This window comes from Anguilla anguilla, chromosome 11 (assembly GCF_013347855.1).
Source record: "Anguilla anguilla isolate fAngAng1 chromosome 11, fAngAng1.pri, whole genome shotgun sequence".
In the NCBI taxonomy this organism is placed as follows: Eukaryota; Metazoa; Chordata; class Actinopteri; order Anguilliformes; family Anguillidae; genus Anguilla; species Anguilla anguilla.
Window position 1 is genome coordinate 1736664 of NC_049211.1, and position 6000 is coordinate 1742663.

The window sequence follows — 6000 nt, forward strand, 5'->3', positions numbered from 1 at the left end:
CATGTGTGGTGTTGATTCGCAACGCAGAAATGAATCCGTCGAAACCAGTTGAAATTGGGCACGTGCGTCACTCTGCGCTGCCGCTTCAGCTACCCGTAACAATAACCGTCCAAAAAAGCCGTTTCACTGAAAAAGCGAGGGTGTCTAAACTCATCAGCGTGTCTCTGCGCGTCTCCAACCGCAGAACAGAACTTTACAGTATAGTACATAAGAACGCCTAACCTAAAAGCTAAAGCTATAACAAAAGCCCGATGACCAAGTCGACGTCAGTCTGCGCAATAGAGCGATACTACTAGGCTATATATATTTAGAATGTGCTTACAACAAGCTGAGTTTACTGGCAACTTAGTAGACTTGGCAAAATTGAAAAGCCTTTAAAACCTACTACAGAAACCTAGTTTCAAAACACCAGTAAGACTAATTATAACGTCATATCTAAAAGTTGAGTTTCTGCCAACTTGATCTTTTGAACTTTGAAGCTCTTGTAATAATTCTATAATTATTTTATGGGCAGATGAGAAATTAGGAAAGTTTTTTTTTTTTTGGATCAAAAAATTTTAGTCTAAAAGGTAGCCTACAGAACTATTCAATTACATGGTGTGTCCACATTCCTGTTTTATGGGAAGCGGTAGTGAGGACTATTATGAGTGGATGTTTCTCAGAAAACAGCTGGAGGAGGTTCTGGCATTTATGAAGACCTGGAGGCCATATGTGGGAAAGAGATAAGAAAAAAAGATACGGATTCATCCAGTCCAGGACAGCTACTCAACTCTCATTACATCTAATTCAAGACCAGGGCATTTCAGTCCAATTCAAGATACTGGGCAACTTGAATCTGGTGCAAAACATTTTTTGCGTAAAAAAAACAAATCCATTGGATGTCACAGAGAGCAATGCTGTGTTGTTTTTGCAAGCAAAGTCTGTGCTTTCCTCGGAAAACAGTGGGCCCTTATTCCAAAGGCTTGGAGTCTGTTGATTATTTTTCTCATGTGAACTACGCCAGAAAGAAAATAATATTTAAAAAGGGGGATTTGTGAGGTGGTCAGATTTTGCTCCACATACAAATCCCCCAGATGGTCACAGGCTCGAGTCCCTGTACTGTGTCTCTGATACTTCCTGTGCTGTGATCTTACCCGTCTGTAACCCACTCAGCTTTACCCCCGTCTGAACGAGGTGGGGAAAAATGCGTAATGAGGGCAGCCTAACCAGGTACTGTTTTTAAAACTTTAAAAATGGAAATAAAGCCAGCACACCATGATTAAGTTTTTATTCACTCAGGAGAATCACCTTTTTGGACCCGCGTAGGGTCCACTTCAGGACAACGGTTGGTTGGTTGTCCTGATGAATGCCCAATGACATATCTCCAATGTGATGTCTCCTCAGGTTGTCAGTCCTTTTGGTGATATAATCTGTAACCTTATCTAAAATAGTTAATGGAATTTAAGCATAACTTAATGATAAAACCACATAATCAGAATTAAATGCAGCATGGGATGAATCGATCTGACGTGTCTCAATGTCTTATATTTGGCATGTATACAGGAGACTGAGAGTGTGTGCAGCCAGCCTATCACAGCACGGTTTTCCGTTACCGTTCAGTGATTCACCACTTAATCTATGAGTTTATTACAATCTGTATTCAGATGTGAGGGAATGAAGAGTGTTACTCATTGTTTAATGTTACTAACGTTCAGGGCAGATTGCAAGTTCAGTCATAAAACTAGCTGGTAAATGCTGCTGGTGACCATAGGCTGGGCAGTGGGCTGCTCAGCTGATTGGATGATTTGTTGGTTGATGATTTATTTGATTGGTTCCAAGCTTGTGGTGGTGAAGAATGTCAAAGCTGAAAAATGGTACATGCAAGTTTACAGATCTTTAGCGGTTAGCTACCTTACCAAGCTCAGGAATATCCAGCAGTGTTTAGCAGTTAGCTACCTTACCAAGCTCAGGAATATTCAGCAGTGTTTAGCAGTTAGCTACCTTACCAAGCTCAGGAATATTCAGCAGTGAACGCCCCACTCTAATAGTAGGCATCATGGAGCTGGATTTCATTTTCTTTTTGAGTGAATGCAGTAAAATTTCATAAATCTAGCACATACATCTGAGCCCAGAGAAAGCATATGAAAGCATTATTGAAAACATTATTTTTCCAGAGTGGACCCGTAAGGAATCAAACGACGACTGAAGACCCACCTCTTCAGGCTGCACCTCTCCCCATCCCTCCCTTCCCCCCTGTAAATGACTAAAACTTAGGGTTGTAACTAGGCAGCTGTTTCATAGGTGACTTAGTCGATGCGCCTGTCTTAACGACTAATTGTATTTTTATTTATTTTTATTTTTCCATAGATTGCGTTGTTGCCGTTCTCGTTGTTAGTGTTAATCAGTTTAACCATCAGGGTCCAAGTTGAACTATGCGGTTGTTCCCTGTACTTGGACCGGTACTTCTCTCTAGGGGTTTCGTCATACTTGTTCCTGGTTATGGTTATACACTTTGTTGTACGTCGCTCTGGATAAGAGCGTCTGCCAAATGCCTGTAATGTAATGTAATGAATCAAATGAACAAGTACAGATGTGACTACAATGAAATTACAAGCACAGAAACCACAGCTTCATACGTCAGAATCCAGCTGACTGAGTTTGTAAAACCAAAGGGGGGAGGAGGGGTGGGGGGGGGGGGGGGGAGGAGTACATTTTATTAAACCAATGGATTTTTGTGTGTTTTTCAAATTCAACAAATCATTTTTTTTCTTTTTTTTTTCTCCAGTCATGTTGGTTTTGATCCTCCACTGCCAAAAAAAGACCAACAAAGAGAAAATGAAAATATACAATTTTGTGTCTCTAGAGTGGGTCAGGAAAAATCTGTCCTCAGTTAGACTAAACATGACTGATGTTATATTTCATCATTAGAACTTCCCCTGGAGTTGACTCTGAGCGTTCATAGGCACTTGTCCTATGGGAAATTACAGTAGAATGCTGCTTGGCCAAATGTAGAGCTTACTTGCCCAAAAATAAAACCAGACAATGGCACATAAAACACGTTTCTGGTTTTTAGTTTATTGACAGTTTATCTGGCAGTTTATTGAAAGAGCATTTACAAATCTACTATTTTACCATTTTTAATGTTATAAGCACACTGAAGCCTATTTCTTTTTCAGAAAATAAATTAATTGTGAATATTACATTACATTACATTACAGGCATTTGGCAGACGCTCTTATCCAGAGCGACGTACAACAAAGTGTATAACCATAACCAGGAACAAGTATGACGAAAACCCTAGAGAGAAGTACCGGTCCAAGTGCAGGGAACAACCGCATAGTTCAACTTGGACCCTGAAGGTTAAACTGATTAACACTAACACAAACGAGAACAGCAACAACGCAGTCTATGGAAAAATACAAACAGTAATTAAAACAGGTGCATTAACTAAGTCACATACGAAACAGCTACCAAGTTACAACCCTAAGCTTACAGTCATTTAAGAGATTACAGGGAGGTAGGGAGGGATGGGGAGAGGTGCAGCCTGAAGAGGTGAGTCTTCAGTCGTCGCTTGAAATGGGTCAGTGTCTCAGCTGTTCTGACCTCCACGGGGAGGTCATTCCACCATCGTGGGGCCAGAACAGAATAGAATTTCAGTTCTTATCAGATGCCCAAATTCACAGCACATAAAAATATCAAGCTTAACAAGAAGCAGTTTTCTGATATCAACAGCTGGTGATCATGTCCATGGGGGTTACAAATTTAAGGCAGTCTTTATCACATTCTGTCTGCAGCGATGATACCCTGATTGACTGACTGAGAATGTTATTTATATAATGAAATGTTTCAGTTATTTTATGTTTTATTACCTGTGGGCCTAGGATATTGACAGTACGAAAACGCATTTGACCCTTCACTGTCATTCCAATCCCTAGACCAGGTGAGTTGGACAACCTGCACCTACCCAGGAGACTTATGGCACGAGCTAGCACAAAGTTATGGCAATTTTATATTAATATCCAGTGTTATCAACCATTAGGCCTACATTGAGTAGCCTCTAGCCAGCTAAAGAGAAAAACTGAAACTGGTGATGGTCTAATTCTATTGCTATTATTTTCTTGCTTTTAGAACTATTGAAATAAAATCATTCAGATGTAAAAAAAAAAAAAAATACTTTTGAGATCAAATATTTCTGGGATAATAGCATGTTATTGGAGACCTAATTTTGATCAGAGGAGAGAGGACATTTACACGATATCCTCCTGCAAACAATTAAGCGTAACAGCAAAAGAATTTCAGCGAACGGAAAAAACGGAGAAAATGTTTTGTTCTTTCATCCAGCAGCTTCATAGCTGAGTTTGGAGGTACAGGTGGCGCTTGTGGCTATGGGTGCTGTTGGCCCCCCCCTGCCAGACAGCTGGCCTGTATTAGGGGTTTTTAAAAAAAAATCCTTGTTGTGATTTTGACAGCCGGGATGGGTGGGGGGTGAGCATTCTGGGGCAAAGTGAAGGTAACAGGTAGCCTATTGCCTGCTAGCCTATTGACAGCATGCCCTTTGGAGGCAGTTAAACTGTCAAAACGCAATGTAGTGCAGGTACCGTTGCCATGGATTTTGGGCCCTGTGAAAAGGTCTCACGTTGGTGCACAGCCACCCCGCAAAATCCTGTAAAATATTTTGGAGAGCCCTGGTCAGCCAGAGCCCAATATTTAGTCTCTGAGTGTGGAATATGGAGCTCAAAGATTTGCCTCTCAGGAACACACTCAACGTTGTACCTGCACAGGCAGAGCAGGTAAGCACGTGACCTCACCTGCTTGAGGCAGAAGGGGCGTGGTCATGAAATGGCATCGTAACCATATTTAAATATTTAAATTAAAATATTTTAAAAAGAGACGGGCCACAGTTTGAAAACTGGAAAAAAAAAGACTTGCACAATCGGGCCCGCAGTGTAGGCCCACTTGTTTGGAATACTTCTTTTTTTTTTTTCCACCTGCCCTGGGCAGTTGGGTGACCGTTGGTGTCGATCCCCGATTCCCTTCTCGGGGGCCATCGTGTCACAGGACATGACTGCACACCCAAATAACTTGTGAGTCCTGGCCAGGGCAGACGCAGTGCTTGGACAGGCGTTCTCAGGCTGCAGCTGGGTCAGTACCGCCCAGTCAGGTGCGTCCAGGCGAAAGGCCATCAGCCAGGGACTCCTCTGTGTTCCGGCACGAGCTTCTTCAAGTGCTATGTGCACCGAACAGGGGAAAGCAGGCTTCTCTGGCCTGTGGACCAATCATTGCCCAGGACGCTGGCCTGTGGGCCAATCATTGCCCAGGACGCTGGCCTGTGGGCCAATCATTGCCCAGGACGCTGGCCTGTGGGCCAATTATTGCCCAGGACGCTGGCCTGTGGGCCAATCATTGCCCAGGACGCTGGCCTGTGGGCCAATCATTGCCCAGGACGCTGGCCTGTGGGCCAATCATTGCCCAGGATTAAAAAAATTTTTTTTTTTCAACGAATCCACAAAAAATCAATGAAATCTTACAGGCAGTGCTTTTGTCATTGAAAGACGAGACATAGCACAGCACTGGCAGATTGCAGAGGAGGGGGGGTTGGGGGGGGTGGTTGGGGTGGTCAGCTAGAGCAGGGCACTCTGTCAGATCAGGAAGGAGGACCAGGTGGACCAGCAGCGCAGTGGAATTCATCATTCCCACATTCCCACACGCGGAAAGGCCTTTTTTCCGGAGGCCCCGGGTTTCCACTTCCGCAGGGTGAGCCCGGAATTTTAATGATCCGGCAGCGTGGTCCGGAGCGCAGAGCCGGAATAAAGCTGGAGATGGCCGCTCCAACGTCCCAGAGGTGCCAAATCTCTCCCCAGCCGGACCTTTTTACCCATAAATCCCACCTGCTGAACCTGCAGCACCCCTCCAGCAGCCTACCGATAGGCTGGTGAGTAAATGGTAAATGGTAAATGGACTGCATTTACATAGCGCTTTTATCCAAAGCGCTTTGCAATTGATGCCTGCATCGGACCACCG